Source organism: Anomalospiza imberbis, chromosome 15 (genome assembly GCF_031753505.1).
Source record: "Anomalospiza imberbis isolate Cuckoo-Finch-1a 21T00152 chromosome 15, ASM3175350v1, whole genome shotgun sequence".
NCBI classification, from domain to species: Eukaryota; Metazoa; Chordata; class Aves; order Passeriformes; family Viduidae; genus Anomalospiza; species Anomalospiza imberbis.
Window position 1 is genome coordinate 1,065,416 of NC_089695.1, and position 16,915 is coordinate 1,082,330.

General features: G+C 56.3%; 1 protein-coding gene and 2 long non-coding RNA genes across 3 annotated transcripts in view; 1 reads left to right on the forward strand and 2 right to left on the reverse strand.

Annotated features, from left to right (window-relative positions):
- ETF1 (eukaryotic translation termination factor 1) overlaps positions 1-16,071 on the reverse strand; it is a 66,450-nt gene extending 50,379 nt beyond the window's left edge. Inside the window, exon 1 of the mRNA XM_068205445.1 lies at positions 16,063-16,071. The gene's annotated coding sequence lies outside the window, so the exon portion shown is untranslated. The remainder of the gene's footprint in view (positions 1-16,062) is intronic.
- LOC137482855 (uncharacterized) lies at positions 3,034-4,409 on the reverse strand. Its single transcript, XR_011004249.1, has 2 exons — positions 4,065-4,409; positions 3,034-3,956 (listed from the first exon to the last, which is right to left on the reverse strand). It is a non-coding gene; the product is annotated as an uncharacterized lncRNA (long non-coding RNA).
- Positions 7,851-9,165, forward strand: LOC137482799 (uncharacterized). The gene is made up of 2 exons (XR_011004214.1): positions 7,851-8,774; positions 9,031-9,165. It is a non-coding gene; the product is annotated as an uncharacterized lncRNA (long non-coding RNA).
- Positions 16,072-16,915: the final 844 nt, after the last annotated feature.

The window sequence follows — 16,915 nt, forward strand, 5'->3', positions numbered from 1 at the left end:
GCGCACTCAAGGTCGGACAGGATAAAGCGCACGGCGATTGCAGCGGCCTTGCGTCAGGCCGCGTGCTGCGCGTGCGCAGCCCGCCGCATGCGCCGGAGGGCCGTGCCCGTGCCGCCCCTTCCCGCGCATGCGTGTTTCGGCCCCGGAGCGCCCTGCGCGCAGGCGCGGGCGGCTGCAGGGCGCGGCTCCGGCTCCCTGCGAACCGCGCTCCTGCCGCCCCGCGAGGGCAGGGAGCGCTGCGCGACCGCCTGCTCTCGAACAAACACCTGCGAGCGCTGAAACGGATACCTGGTCAGCCCCGGAGGAGAAACAGACTCTAAATCAAACCAAGTAGATGGCCAGGACCCCGTGTGACATCACAGCCCGGCCTCGCACCGGTGTCGCCCCTTTGTGCTGCCGCAGGCCCGCCCACCGCAGGGGCAGCAGCACCGGCTCAGGGACCGTGTCCGGGGAGCTCTCCCAACCTGGCTGCCGGCTCCAGCTCCTTGTGCTGTCACTCGTATTCCTGACGCAGAATGCCTCTTCAGCACCCTTGGAGCTCCTTTCAGACACTGGAAGGCACTGGGGGGTCTTCCCACAGCCTTCTCTTCTCCAGGCTGAGCAGATCCAACTCTCTCAACCTGTCTGCACAGGAGAGCTGCTCCCCTTAGCAACCTGGTGGCCTTCTCTGGACTTGCTGCAACACTTCTGTGTCCCGATGTTGGGGACACCAGCACTCCAACCCCTGCTCCAGGTGTGGCCCTGCCTGAGCAGGTTCATTCCGCAGGGTCAGGATCCATGTGGAGCCGGTCAGTCCCAGCTGCTGTGACTGGGCAGGATTAGTGCTCCCACAGGATCACGGGAGTGTTTCCCATGGCTCACAACTGCGGATGTGGCAGCCTGGTCAGAGAGCGAGAAAACTAGACAGGTATCACTCTGCGACACACAATAACTCACAGAAGCAGGCTAGATGTAAAAGGAAAGAAAAAGAACCCAAAAAAGTAAACTTTATTTTCTGACTCCAGTATACATACAATAGCAAAAGTGCCAGTGGATCGGAGGGTGAAACTGCCACCTCTCCAACCACACTGGTCAAACCAACAGTCCATCAATTCTCTCCACCCACAAAGAAGAGTGCAAAACAATTATTATTTACATGAACGGTGTGAGAAAATTCAGTTGAAATATGTAATATCAGAAGGTGTAGGAAACTTTTAGAAGAACTTTAAAACTCTCAAAAGTACAGGGCGACAGGTTTTTCCAGAATCGGCCTGGAGACTTTAGGGAGTTGAAGTTAAACAATAATAACTTATTATTATAAACAACCTTTCCTACTTCCTGTTTTCTTGTTTTTCTCAAGGATTGTTTATACGAAGGGCATCTTGTTAATTAACCAATCAAGTGAAATTTATTAACTAAATGACCAATCAAATCTACCTGGATTGGAACAGCTTATAAAAAGGAGCGCAATTACCAATCAACCTTCGGATGAGTCTGTCATTTCTAACTCAACAGCAACACACAACAGCCTGACCTCATCCCTCGGCCACCTCTGCTGATGGAAAGCTGAGTCCTTCACGGACCACCTCCAGTCTGGCAAGAGGGTGCCCGTGCCAGCCTCTCCAGTCGCCAGGCAGGGGCAGCAGCCGGCCGCGCTAGCGCTGCTTGCAGCCTGCTCCGAGTCGCAGTTTCATTGCCGGCACCGGCAGCTCCCAACTCTTGGCAAGGCAGCGATGGAAGCGCAGACACACCGGGAAGCGGCTCCAGGAGCTCTGCTGTCCGTCCCCCCCGAGGAAAGAAGGGAGCAGGGCCGCTGTCCCCTCAGAGCCTCTGGCTGTGACGGGAGCAGCCCGTGCAGCGGCCCACGGAGCAACAGGCAAATGTATCAGCAGTCTAGAGAGGGGCTAAAAAGAGGAGTAAAAGGAAATTCTGCTCTGAAGGTCACCAAATCCCCCTGTGACTGCTCCTGTGGGGTGTGACCTGCAGCGGCCCTGGGCACATCATGTTGGGGTCTGGTGACTTGGGGTGTCAGTGCATGAAGCGTGTCCACGTTCCACGTCCCTCTGAGCCCGCAGCAAAAAGCCAGCACACACCTGCAGCCTGCACTCCTCAAGTGCAACAAGTTCTCCTGCTCTCTATGGGCTTCAGGCTGCCCTCAGGTGCTGCCTTCAGCTGTCCCACTTGCAGTGTCCTGTGCCCCTGCACTCTGCCCCCTCTTCCCACACACTGATCCCTCAGGAGGGGCCTGCCTCGTGTCCCCTCTGCTCCCCAGACTGAGCTCCACAGCCCACAGTGCTGGCAAAGCACACGGCCATAGCCCTTGGTGGCTCACAGCCACAGCCCCAGCAGCCCTGCAAGAGCCCCAGAGCCGCCACTCGCTGCCTTCAGGTGAGCCAGAGCGTGCTCTGCAGTGGGCAGGATCTGCTCCCGAGCTTGCACTTCCCTTCCCTTGGGCCTTCCTGGAGAAAAGGGAAATCTGGCAGGGAGGAGACTGCAGGCCGAGGCTGTGTGATCCCTCCTCTTGGACAATCCACAGCGAGGACCAGGCAGCCCCTGCCTGCAGCACGGCATGGGCACAGCAACACAGGCACGGCCCTGTGGCAACCTAAGGAATTTCCTCCCCATGCACTGCTGCAGACACGAGGCTGCTATAAAGCACTGGAGAGGCTGCTCTTGCAGCGGGGCAGCCCTGGGCAGGTGCAAAGGCAGAGCTCCACAGGGATGTCCCATCCCTGCTCCCACCGGGATCAGCAGCAGAGCATTTATAAGAGCACAGTGGGGCCGTAACTCCATCCCTAAAAAGCCTCCAACCACTGGGGTGCGTTTGTCAGTCCCACAGGTATCTCTCTCAGAAGGATGTCACTGGAAATGACAAAAATGGAAGGAATTATCCTGAGTTTTTCATGTAAGCACCACATCAGAGGCACCTGGCAGTGCCAAGGCAGTCCAGGGCTGCTTCCAGTGTTTCAAGGCCTGTGGGGTGGGCTCCACATTAACTCCTCCACCTTCCTTGTTCCCCACGGGCAGGGATTTGAGAGCAGCTCCTGTTTTCTGGGCCCACATGCACTGAAGTTATCCTGAGTGATGCTGGCCTGGCTTGAGGTGACTGGGTGTGAAAAGGCTCATTGAGGCAGCTGCCAAAACAGCCACACTTCAGCTGCTTTCCTGCTCGCTGGGTGGAAGGAAATGGGAAAAGCAGTGATGGATCAAACACAGCATGACATCAGGCAGCACCCTGAGTCAGGCTGAATCACACTGCCCCACACGCTGCGTGTGCGGGAGGGGAGAGCAGCCTTGGCATCCAGGGTTATCCCCCAAGGTCACCGAGAGCTGGCTGGGGGAGAGGGGCTGCAAAGGACAGGAGCAGTGGGAAGGGGCAGAGGGCAGAAATAAACCCACTGCCGGGGTGGGAGAGACGGAGGTGTTTGACTCAGGTATTTAATTGCTCCAGTGGTGCAGTAGAGGGTCAGTCAGATGCTTGGCTAAGTAATCATCTCAGGGGAACCACAGCAGGAGCACAAGGACTTAGGGTGGGCATTCAGCACAGAGCTGGTCACCCCCCAGCATCCTTCCATGCTTCCCTGATTTCACCCCCATGATCCCATTTGGGCTGGCAACAAGCATCAGCCTGGAGAACATCACAACATAAACTGGAAAGTAACCCTGAGGCAGCAAGAAGGCAGCTGGGAGGCTGCCTGTGTCTGCCAGCAGCTCACCAGACCTTCCTACAGGACAAGTGGCAGAGCCCTGTCACTCAGCGAGGATGCAGGAGACCAGAGGGAGCACAAACCACATCTCACCCCTCCACGACTGCAGCTGCCTTAACAAGGATCCGAGGTGCCTCCAGGAACCATAATAATGAGGGCAATTAGCGCAGTACAAACGAAAATTTCCAAGCACTGCACTCCGCAGATTTTTTTACCCTGATCTGAAGCAGCTGAGGTACAAAGCCAGGGGTTTTGGGAAGGCTCTGAAGGCTGGTCCTAGCCCTACTGAGGGGACAGACTGGCTTGAAGGTCACCAAGCTGTGCCATGGTGGGAAGGCTGACAGGACCCAGCCTCACAGGCAGGGGAAGGCTGGGAACCTCTCTGTCAAGGTTGCATTGGCACAAGTCTCCCTCTGCTCCTTGCTGGCCTGGGCTGGACCCACCTTCCCTGGCCCATGGAGGGGTTTTCCAGCATAGCCCAGTCCTCTGCTCTGGCCTGGAGCCTCAGAGTAGGCTCATCCACTCTCCCATGTACCCTGCAGCACCCGAGCATGAGCCCCAGACATCTCCCTGTTCCTGCTTCCCAAATGTTTCCCTTGTCAAGTGGCTCTGGAAGGACCCTGTGCCTCTGCTGCACAAATCTCTCCCTCCCTGCTGGCCCTCCTGCCCTCCCCATTCTGGTATTTGCAGAATCACCAAATTCACAGCTGTGGGACTCCAAGTACTCCGTGCTCCCTCCTCCAGGCCATCACAAGGGTGTGTGTCACTGTGTCCCCACACCCTCCCCTCTGAGCCAGCTCCTCAGGGTGCCCATTCCCGCTGTCCTCTCACCTGTGCTGGTTTCAGCTGCTCTCTGAGGTTCTGCCACCACTGAGAACTAGCACTTTCCATTCCCAGTGCAGCTCAGAGGATGCAAAGCTCCCCAGCCAGTGTCTTTGTCTTTGGAGGAAGAGCACAGCTTTTTGTTCTGGAAACAATAAGAACCACTCCACTGATCCATACCTGCTCTTCCTTTTGTTATCCTTCAGTACCTGTCCTTCCCTTTGGAAACCTCAGAGCCGGGAGCCTCATCAGCTGCTCTGTGCAAACACACTTTGCTTTGTGCTGGCTGTCTGAACACAGAGCCAGGAGAGAGAGAGGCCAGCAGTTCCTGGTGGATCAGATGTTGCCAACACACGTGGGCCAGGTAGAGCCTGCGATTTATTTAATATGTACAGTTACAATAATTTCATTTTGGAATCAGCCTCATGAGAAAGATGTGAACAAAAGGGTAACATTTGGAGGAGGACAATTCCTGATTTGTGCTCAGACAGAAGAAATTATCCTTCTCTGCTACCTTGGCAATAACACAATGAGGGAGGAAAACAAAATCATTCACATTCCCAACTCCCTCCTCTTCAATAGCATCAACATATATTTTGAAGAGCCTCAGTGCAGGTTTTTACTGCAGAAGATAAAGAATGAATTGTGTCCCCCACAAACAGCAGCAAGAGAAACACCCTGACTGCCTCCAGCCTCAGCTGCTCACTTCCTGCTTGCTGAGCCTTCTGGCTTGCCCAAGCCACAGCACAAACACACTGGGCACCATTGCTGAAGGACACATCCAAGACCTCCACGTCTTGAGTTCCAGGAGCTCCTGCAGTCCCTGCTTAGCTGGGGGCAGGCGGTGCTTGGCTGGACCGGGATTGCTGGAACATCCCTTCCCCAGCTCCCTGCACTGCCAAAGGCAGCCCAGGCGGGCACAAGGAGCCAGAGCAGGCCCAGAGACAGCTTTTATCGCATTCAAATAGTGCTACAGCCAGTTATAGACTGTGAAAAACGACTGCTCACTTTAAAAGTTTCAAAGGCTTGTTAAACCTTAACAAATACGCCAAAGGACAGAATAAGGAACGCAGCAACACCGACAGCATGAGCGACCACCACCAGCTCGGCCACAAAATGGCTGCTCCGCCCTTTAAAGCCCTGGTGGTGCAGCCAACGCTGGCCCCTCCCAGCCCTGTCAGTCAACTCCTCCCTGTCCCACCCATTGGTGGAGAGCATTTCTTGCGATGTGATTGGAGGTGAGGTGGTGTCCTGCCACGCCCCCAGCACCACGCCCAGTCGCCCCTGGGCCACGCGGGGCCGCGGTGCCGCCCTCGCTCCGCGCGGGCCTCACAGCGGGCTGCCCTCACCGCCGGGCTGCCCTCACCGCCGGGCTGCCCTCACAGCGGGCTGCCCTCACCGCCGGGCTGCCCTCACCGCCGGCTGCCCTCACCGCCGGGCTCCCCTCACCGCCGGGCTGCCCTCACCGCCGGGCTGCCCTCACCGCCGGGCTGCCCTCACAGCGGGCTGCCCTCACCGCCGGGCTCCCCTCACCGCCGGGCTCCCCTCACCGCCGGGCTGCCCTCACAGAGGGCTGCCCTCACCGCCGGGCTGCCCTCACCGCCGGGCGGCCCTCACCGCCGGGCTGCCCTCACAGCGGGCTGCCCTCACCGCCGGGCTGCCCTCACCGCCGGGCTGCCCTCACAGCGGGCTGCCCTCACAGCGGGCTGCCCTCACCGCCGGGCTGCCCTCACCGCCGGGCTGCCCTCACAGCGGGCTGCCCTCACAGCGGGCTGCCCTCACCGCCGGGCTGCCCTCACCGCCGGGCTGCCCTCACCGCCGGGCTGCCCTCACAGCGGGCTGCCCTCACCGCCGGGCTGCCCTCACCGCCGGGCTGCCCTCACAGCGGGCTGCCCTCACAGCGGGCTGCCCTCACAGCGGGCTGCCCTCACCGCCGGGCTGCCCTCACCGCCGGGCGGCCCTCACCGCCGGGCTGCCCTCACAGCGGGCTGCCCTCACAGCGGGCTGCCCTCACCGCCGGGCTGCCCTCACCGCCGGGCTGCCCTCACCGCCGGGCGGCCCTCACCGCCGGGCTGCCCTCACCGCCGGGCTGCCCTCACCGCCGGGCTGCCCTCACCGCCGGGCTGCCCTCACCGCCGGGCTGCCCTCACCGCCGGGCTGCCCGCTGCGGGGAGAGCAATGGCCTGACCGTACATCAACAGAGCTGCTCATAACGTGCACGCCATAGCCATTCCTGAACTGCGAGCCAGTCATCACGTTACCCATCTATAACACAGACCCAAAGGCCTCACATACGTTTTTCTCCTGCAGGAGAAGCCAAAGCCCCTGGGTGTCATTAGCAAGTGGCTGCAGGGCTGAGGGACAGCTCAGGGGCTGCCGCTTCCAGGTCTCTCCTTTCCCTCAGCAGGAGCTGGCTCTGGTGAGGCTGTGGGGAAGGAGATTCCTGCCAGGTGCACACCCCACATGAGGCTGCACTGCTGGGTGACAGCCCGATGGCCCTGCTGGGTGACAGCCCGATGGGTGACAGTCCAATGTCCCTGCTGGGTGACACCCCGATGGGTGACAGCCCGATGGCCCTGCTGGGTGACAGCCCCATGGCCCTGCTGGGTGACAGCCCAATGTCCCTGCTGGGTGACAGCCCGATGGCCCTGCTGGGTGACAGTCCAATGGCCCTGCTGGGTGACAGCCCGATGGCCCTGCTGGGTGACAGTCCAATGTCCCTGCTGGGTGACAGCCCGATGGCTCTGCTGGGTGACAGCCCGATGGGTGACAGCCCGATGGCCCTACTGGGTGACAGTCCAATGTCCCTGCTGGGTGACAGCCCGATGGCCCTGCTGGGTGACAGCCCGATGGCTCTGCTGGGTGACAGCCCCATGGGCCTGCTGGGTGACAGCCCGATGGCCCTACTGGGTGACAGCCCGATGGCTCTGCTGGGTGACAGCCCGATGGCCCTGCTGGGTGACAGCCCGATGGCTCTGCTGGGTGACAGCCCGATGGCCCTGCTGGGTGACAGCCCGATGGCTCTGCTGGGTGACAGCCCCATGGGCCTGCTGGGTGACAGCCCGTTGGCCCTGCTGGGTGACAGTCCAATGACCCTGCTGGGTGACAGCCCGATGGGTGAGAGCCCGATGGCCCTGCTGGGTGACAGTCCAATGTCCCTGCTGGGTGACAGCCCGATGGCCCTGCTGGGTGACAGCCCGATGGCCCTGCTGCACCCCTTGTTCTGCCTGTGACCCCCAGCCATGTCCAGGAGCAGCCCGAGGTTGGCCCCAGGCAGCAGTGATGTCTCTGTGGGGACCCAGCCCCCCACGAGCCTAGGGACAGCACAGACACACACCCTGTGCAGCCTGTGGGAGCCCTACTCAAGCCAGCCAAAGAGGAGCTGTCCGTGTCCTCTGGTGCCCTGGGCGTGCAGGGGAAGCCCTGGACTGGGATTTTCCTGCTCTCAGCACTCTCCACAGTGCTCCAGGGCCCCCTGAGAGCCCCCCACGGCACTGCCCATCCAACTGCACCAGCATCTGCTGTCTGGGTGAATTGTTAGAGCAAATGAAGAAACAAGGACACACAAACCACGATTCACTCAAACTCATGCAGTAGATTTGGGTGAATACTGCCCTGGGGTGTTTTCTCCTTGGATCATGTCACTCATTTTTCAGTCCATCAGCCCTGTGTGTTTTGCAGCCTTTCAAATGCTGCCCTGACCTGCAGCGAGGGAATCCAGCTGTACCCAGGGCTCACGTGGATGCTTCACTCCTTGCTGGGGGCCATGAGCTCCATCCCTAACCTGAGCCATCGTTAGGCCTCTTCCAGACCAAAAGTCTCCCCTCCTTGAAGCCAGGAACCTGTATCCTTGGGTGAGGAGGATCAGGAAAGGACAAGGTGGGGAAAAATACAAGCGGTGAGCTCAGCACCAAGTGTGTGATTTCCACAGAGGCCCCTCAGATGCTTCCAATCCTGGTGTTTTTTGGAGGGAGGGCATCATTTCGAGTATTGATTCAAATGACCTCCACCATTAATCTTTGCAAGAGATTTTTTTTTTATTCCTCCAAGAGAACAGGCATTTTTAGCCACCGCATCATCCTGGGGGGAGAGGGACGTGGACAGCTTTGAAGGCACCCAGCTCAAAGCCCGAATTATTCTCCCTGCTTTTCCCTCACCACCTCAGCAGCAAGAACACATAAATTGTGTGTCATAGCTGCCTTTTCATCTGTCCCAGGAGTTACAGACTGCACACATAAGACAATTCGTGTTCCTCTGCATAATGAGGTGAGTTTTATAAATCATAAATCTTAACTTAATATGCAGGTGGTGTTTGCTGCCAGGTTTAGGAAAACTGATGTAGTTGCCAAGTTCATGAATGTCATAAATCATTCATGCTAAGGTAGTCTGCAATTGCTCAGTCCTTTGAGACAGACCAATTTCAAGGTGGTTGTTTAACACACAAACACGATCTTCATTGATTGTTTATACAAATATATTTTTTCATTAAGTTTTTCCCCCTCCGTTTTTTTTCCTTCTTTAGGTGCCAAGAGCGATGGCCCAAAGAGTCCCCTCTAGTGGCTTCTCTCCAGTTTCACAATTCCATCAGAAATCCATTACCAAATGCATAAAAATCCATGGATTTGTAATAAAATGAGCCCCCTAAGCTCAGAAGACAGCCTGGATGTCTCCATAAATCCCAATGCATGTGATTAAAGAAAACAGAGCAAGAGCGTGCCTCAGTTCGTCACAGGGTCATTTTGGACATCCACTATTTTCTGCAAAATTGACATTAATTAAAGGTTTGCTGATCCCAGCAGGGTTTTCATCGCTGCTGTAGCTGCTGTGTGCACCAGAGCAGGTAATGCACTTCCCATGGGGAATACCCCATGTGCTTCTGGATTTATTTGAGCCTACACACCCCGGAGCTTGCTGGGTGCTCTGCAGCCCCCTGGGATGTGCAGGATTCCGTGGGAAGTCTCTTGGGAAAGCAGCTTTCCCAGGAGATGTGCAATTTTTAGCAGGGTGGAAAATTAGAGCTCTGTAAATCCTGCAGGTAGCTGGGAAGAGCCGTCCCCCAGTGCCAGTCCTGAGGGGCTGAGCATGGACCTGCCCAGGGCTGGGGAGGGTCACCAAGCTCAGTCCTGGTGGGAGGTGCTCCTCTTGGCCTCACATCTCCCCGCCCCAGATGTCCCCAGCAGCTCTCAGCTCCTGGCCTTTGTGCCTCATCTTCCCCTCCCACCACCCCGTGGGCTTTGCACTTTGCTTTTTGGTTTTCTTTGACAACATTATTTCTAGGCTGGTCTAACAAGGTGAGAGCTCTGTCCTATCTTGCAGTGCTCAGGGTCAACCAGGGAGGGCTGTCACCTCTGCTGCAGAAGCAGGGAAATTTATCAGCCTTTCACTTCCCACCTGATTTACATCTCGGAGACATCCGAAAAACCAAGGCAACAGTAACTACTGGACAGAGTAGTACATCAAAAAATGATCAGGCTCAGACTCACCCAGCTCTTGAGAGGGTCTGATATTGAACTACACATTAATTTTGAGTGGATCTGAGAAAACTGCGTAGGTGGGAAAAGGCAGGGAATTTTGACTGCTGTTCTGTCTTCCATCATCCTTTTCCAGCGTAATTAACGCATCACAAATAATTCAGGCACTGAGTTCTTTCTCTTCATTTTCCCTGTGATCAGCCAACAAGTGCTGAAGTTTCTGAGTTTATTCCTTGTTTCAATCTACTCACTGAATCATTGTTGCTGTTAAGTCCCCAAAGGGAGGAGGAGGCTGTTCCTCAGCCTCTCACTGTGTGTGCCAGCCAGAGCTGGAGATCTGGGCCAGACTGGTTAGTTCTGGTCAGATCTGGAGTTTACTCCTTTGATTTGATGAGCATGAAACCTAGAAAAGATTTTTAGGGGAAAAGATAACTTAAAATTTGTCTTGCCACTAATGTGGCATTGGATTGGCCCCCAGCCTGCCCAGAGATTGCTGTGATGTCAGTGTTAGTCTTCCCAATTCTCCTCTGATCTTACAGTTCTCAGATTGGTGTAGCAGCCCGGTTTTCTTACACTCCTGCCTGCAGACCAGTTCTCCAGGATATGATTGAGAACTCAGCCCTGGGCATCAGCACAGCCAAAGGGAACATCCCCCTCCATTCCGGCAGCTCCAAGGTTTCCACCTCCTTGTTGTGAGGTGCCCTTCAGAGAAGCATCATTCTCACTGGAGTGGCAGCTGATGCTTCCCACTAATTCAGAGCTGAGATAAAACCTCGGGGAAGCTGCAGGACCTTCATGGCCATAACTCTTCCCTCTGCAAGTATTTATGTTCTTGAGACTGATTAAGCTGGGCTTGTGCCATACCTCACACTCCTTGAGGGGCTCTCCTCCTGCAAAGGGTGACATCTCCTGGGAGCAGCAGTCAGGGATCTGGGATGTCAGGGAGTGACAGCTGAGAGCCCACCAGGAATGATCTGAGGTGAAACCTGGCGAGCAAAAATCTGAACTCACCAAAATCCAGCAAAGTTTTTCCCACCCCATCTGAAAAGGGAAGGAGCTTTTGGGGTGATTTCTCTAAAGATGTGGAGGGGGGACTCAAGTCTTCCTTTGATTGTTCCTCCTGGTCATAAACTAAAGACAGGGAAGATATTTCTGTGGAAAACACCACTGCTGGATGTGCCACCTCTCACTCAGGATATCCCTCAGGGACAGGACAGGGCAACAACAAAATGCAGCTAGAACTGGGGAAAAGGAGAGGAGAGAGAAGAAAGTCACATGAAAATAGGGAAGGGAAAAGCTGCAGGGTCCCACTCCCTCAGGTCCCTGCTGCCAAGGCAGCATCTAGGCAGGTACAACAAACTGGCTGGGGCTGCCACGTGGGATGTGATTAACAGAAAACTGCATTTTCCCCTAACACTTTGAGTTAAAGGGGAAACCTTCCCATAGCCTGGAGAGCTGCTCACACTCAGAGGGGTATGTGGGGCTTCTCCGGGTGCTGGCTGGGGCGGGTGGCTCCAAGGAACGCTGCTGTGCCCAAAGGAGTGGAGGTGCCAGGGATGGGCCAGCCCTGGGAGCCAGGCTGTGTCAGCCACAGGCAGCAGGGCAGCAGCGCGTCTCCCTTCCCTCTCATCCCTCTGTACACGTCCTACTTCTTCAAAGCTCCTGACCACCCCAGCTGCCGATTTCCCTCTCCTTTCTCCAAAGTGTGACATTCCCACCATTTGTAAGGCTGCCAAACAAGTGACTTTGCATTTCCCTGCAGGCCTGTGCTTCAATTAAAAGCTTTTCTTGATGTTTTAACTTTCACCTCGCTTAATTGAGGTTCCCTTTCCCAGCCTCCTTCTCCTTTTTAATGAGATGCTGAAATTCTGGTTAATAGTGTGTGCAATGGGCAGTACCAACCACGCTTCAGAGGGCAAAGGCTGCTCCTGGCCTGGCCGAGAGCCATGGAGCCTGGAGCAAAAGCCACTGGAAAAATATAGGATCCAGGCCACAGAACCAGTGATCCTGCCCTTTTACAAGCTCCTGGGCTTCCTCACTCAGCACTTCAGCAGCAGCACTGCTCCTTTCCTTGTTGGAAAAGCAAGGGCCAAGTGATGGAGCCCAGCTGGGCACAGCCAGGTGCTGTTCAGCCCAAATTTCCCCTTCTGGAGCACCACTGCAGCACTACCACCCCCAAATATTTCAGAAGTGTGGGCTGGGTTAAATGTAGTGAAATAAAAAAAAAAAAAAAAAAAAAAGCTGTACAACTCTCACCCTGATTTCTTGGGATTTTCTAAAGCCTTCTGAGTTTACATTCTTGTAGAGAACTTTCTCACGCAACTTTCTGTAAACAACCTATTGTTTTGCATTCTTTCATAGAGGCAGAGAAATTTGATGTACTGGTAGTTTGTCCAGTGTCGTTGGAGAGGTGGCACGTTCACCCTCCAATCCTCTGGCACCTTTTGAGAACTATAAATGATTGGAGTCAGAGGAAATAAATTAGTCTCTTCATCGTGACCAAAGCTGTGGTGCGTCGTTTTTCCTTGTGTCCTCTGGTGACATACAACCTCTTTAATTTGCCTACTAATTTATGAGCAGGTAAGCTGCTCCCCTGTCAAGCTTTTCTTCACCAAAAAAAGGTTAGAAACACTTCATAAAAAATATTGAGCACTTCAGAAATTCTACAAGTCCTTGTGCAGGGGTGGGGATGATATTTTGTGAATTACTCATGTTTTAAAGAGGATAATGCGTGTGAAGCAAAGCACACCTTTATTTTACAGCCAGCCTAGGCTGTGTTCAGGAGGCTCCCATTAGGTACACACAGATCTGCTCACTGGTGAAACCCAGTCTTCTGAGGAAAGAAGGGATTGGAGGCTTCCAGGGAATTTCCCTCATGTGCTGTGAGCTGGGGAGGATGGCAGAGCCATCGCTGAGCTCTGCAGGCTGGTCCCTCCCCATCCCTCTCCTGGCCCAGCTCTGCTGCTTCCTGCCAGTGGCCCCAGGTTGCTGGGAACGGAGCAGCTTTGGACTGGGATGCACGGGAACTTTTGGGGTTCATTGCAAAGGGTGTCCTTGATCCAAGGCTGATCCCTGCTGCGGGCACAGCCCCATCTTCCTATGGAAGGTTCCCCAGCCCCTCCCCAGAGCGGCTGCACTCGCTGAGCCGCTCCCGTCCAGGTGGTGCCAGATGTCCTTGAAACGCCGCCAAGGGAAGGGACAAATGTCTGCAAAATCACTCATCTCTCACTGTCCCGATCATTTTATTTCTGCTCTCATGCTTGTAAAAGCTGGGACCCTCCTTGCCAGCTCTGCAGCAGTTTGAAACACGAGCTGCTGCGCTGGAACACTTCCACAACTTCAGGTGCAGCTTTTATTTCTGGCCTAGGAACAATATAAGAATTTCTGGTCGTGGGTGCTTGGTCGTCTCTAAAAATCATTCATTTGCAGCATTGCATTGCCTCACAGCACCGTGGTGTGGGATTTGGGAGGGAAGAGCAGGAGCTGGAGCAGAAGGGCGGCTTCGGGGCCCGTGCCGGAGCCTCGCAGATGGACGAGCAGACGCTGCCAGGGGGGAGCCACGGGCTGGCGGCAAGGGAAGAGAGGCCAGCAGGGCTGGGGGAGCGCAGGAGCTGCAGCCAGGAGCAGGATTTCCCAGCCCCGAGGGCTGGACAGTGCCCGCAGGGAGTCAGCACAGGCAGCTCTTCCATGCCAGCACAAATCCAGGGGCAAGCTGGCTGGAGGAGCCCAGCCCTGGCTCATCCGAGGCGCAGGGGTGTCAACACACTGCTCCGGTTTGGGTAAATTCTGGAGGAGGTGCACGCATAATTTTGTAGACAATAATTTCGGTTAACAGAGAGAAAGTCGGTTTTATTGGGGCTTTTAGGAGGACGTCTGCCAGCATGAATAAATGAGTGCTCTCGCCCGGCTCTGGGGACAGGCTGGGGATGGGGCTGAGGGCACAACCTCAGTGGGCTCAATGGACCACGTGCCCACCACCCTCTGCTCCGTGGGGGCTCAAATCCTGGCCATCACCAAAGCTACTGAGAAAAATGCTGGTTTTACCTTTTACAGATCATTTAACGCTCTAATGAGATGCCTTAAAAATACAAACGAGCCGCCTGGTACGGCGGGATGCAAACCTGTCTCCATGGCAGTGATTTTCCTAAAGATGCTTTTCATCTCTGGCTGCTGGAAGCTTCGACATAAAAATTTATCGTGCGCCCTCCCCTAATAAAATGTGATGGTTTTACTGTATTTTTTATATAAATGTGCATTTACTTGTGAATTATACCAAGAGGCGGGCGCTGGCTGTGGTCGAGCCTGCGACAGTCGGCATTAATCACAGCTCCCTTGCAACTTCCCAGGACCGCGGACTTGTGCCTAAGGGTGTGAGTAACTTCTGTTGACTTCAGTGAGAGTTTCTGGTGTGCTACCGTGAGAGAATAGGCCCCCGGAGGCTCATTTGGTGTTGATTAAAAGCAGGAGACTGATAGCACCGGGCACTCGGTGCAGCCGAGCACTGCTGCTTCCCCCGTGCCGCTGCCTCGCCTCAGAGCCCGGCCCTGCTGCTCCTGGGAGCCCCAGAGCTCTCTGAAATGCATCTTGTTTCTGACCCAGAAAGTGCTTGTTTCAGCTGTAACAGCCCCAAACACGCCCACTGCCACCTCAGTGTCACCTCAGTGTCACCCCAGCTGCGCTAGTCCCTGTGTGCCCACCACAGGCTGCCCGTTCTCGCTGCCTTCCCGGGAATATCCCACCCTCTGCCCGACTTCAGCAGCTCCTTGGGCTGCCTCAGCAGCTGTGCAAGGCACGGAGAGAGGGGACAGGGGCTTAGGGGGTCACAGCTCCCAGTGCCCAGCAGCCCCAGCCTGGCTGCTCGTCTCTTGGCCAGCGTGTCCTGGGGGAGGCAGGGGCTCAGCAGAGCCCCCGAGCCCGTGCCTGGGGCATCAGGTGATGGAGCAGCTGCCTTTGACATGATGGAGCTTAACGAGCAGCACGGGAGCTCAGGAGCTGCACCATCAGCACGATCAGCCGAGCTCTCCGGGGAAAGGGCTGCGCCCGGGAGATGGGGAGATGACTGGTGATGGAGGAGTAGCAGATGGTGTCTCTCAAGGAGAACGCTGGGACAATAATTACAAGAGACAAGAGGAGAGCTGCTGGCTCACGCACAAGAACTTGTCCAAGCAATCATGGGAAGCACAAGTCTCTCCAGAGAGCGCCATGGGGGAGGAAGAGTTTTGCCAGCAGCTCCCAGTGCTGCTGCCAGGCCCTCTCCACCTCTCCAAGGGGGCACGGACGTGTCTGTGACTCCCTATTCCCAGAACAGCCGTGGGTTTCTGTGCTTCAAATCGCTTTTGCTTCCTTCCCCTCTGCCTTGTCCACAGGGCATCCCAAACACTATCCTGCCTGTCCCAACTTCCCAAAGGCAAAGCTTGAGGCAAAGGCATGCCTTTGGTTCTTGTGTGGGAGAGCTGTGCCGGGAGGGTTGGGCTGGGAGCATCACTTCTCAGCCCCGCTCAGGGAAGGAAAAGCAGAGCAGCGCTCACAGCGTGCAAGCGCTTTCTCTCCTTTTACCCAGCTGTGATTTTACGCCTTATTGCCCCTCTACCCCATGCCCTCATTTTTTCTACTGTACCACGATTCCCGATTCCCCTCGGGAGAAGTTCCCTGCCAGCCAGAGCGGTTCGGGAGGAGTTTAATTAGCGCTGCTCTCTCTCGCTGTCCCTCCCGGCGCCCGCCCGTGTCCCTGTCCCAGGAAGCGGAGGGTGAGGAGGACTGTGCCAGCCCGGGGTGCTGTCACCGGGAGGGATCCCCCGCCCGTGCGTTCCGGTTGATGCTTTAGCTCTGCAATGCAGCCTGAGCAGGAGCTGGGACCTGCAGGTGACGAGGAAATCGAGGCTAATTAGAACTGCTAATTAGATCTCTGCTGAAATCCCGCCTTTGCCGTGTGCCCGTGGGCTGTGCTCCGGGATGGGTCCCTCCCGCTGCGGAGGGGTCCTCTGCCGGTGCCGCCCCATCGGCAGCGCACACGCTGCACACGCAGGAGCCAAAAATAATATTAATTTGTAAAAAAGGCACTTGGCATCCCTGTCGAGTTTCACGTCCTGCTGCCGCTGACTTGGGAGAGCCGCAGCCCCGGCACCGAGGGCACGCAGCCAGGAATATCCAAGGGAGAGCTATTGCACCTCCCATTGATTCCGCTCAGGGGCCAGCTCCCGGGGGTTGGGATGGATCCGGGCACGGTGTGGAGACCCCAGCGCTCCCCTTCTCCAGCACCTGCCAAAGGGGGGTGGCAGTGGTCTGGAGGGAGCCCCTGCCAGGGCACCCTCACCTTGGGGCTTTGCAGGGAGCAGAGGTGGGATTTCATTCCTGTACGCTTTTCCAAAGGGCTCTGCAACACGTCTGCCCAGCTTAGACACCAAAACCTTTCCCATCTCCTCCGTGGCAGGGGAGCAGCAGTGCCCGTGTGCCAGGAACAGCTCCTGGCCTGGGGCAGCTGGCCGTGCCAGCTCCAGCTTTGTGCTCAACTTCCCTGTCCTGTTCCCACATCAGCAAACCCTCAGATCATCCCCTGCTCTGGAAGGGTGCTCAGCACCTGCATCCATCCCCTTCTGGCACTGGGGGACTGCCTCCCTCCCTCCCTCCCTCCCTCCCCTCACAGTGGGGTTTAAATGGAAGCCCCCAAGACTCCAAAGCACAGCCCCGTGCCCAGCACTGCTCTGGGGCGTGCCTGGCGTTGTGTGGACATGGGGCTGTGCCATGGATGCTGAGGACACAGGCAGAGCCACACACACATTTGATTTGTTCCTGTCCCCACCAGGGCTGGTCTCCGTGTCCAGAACAGACACTCCCCAGGGCAATTTCTGTGGTGATGGGGAGCTGGGTGTGGAGCTGGAGCTGTCAGGTGCAGTCACAGGATGGAGAGAAGGGATGCCAGAGGTGGGACCACACAAA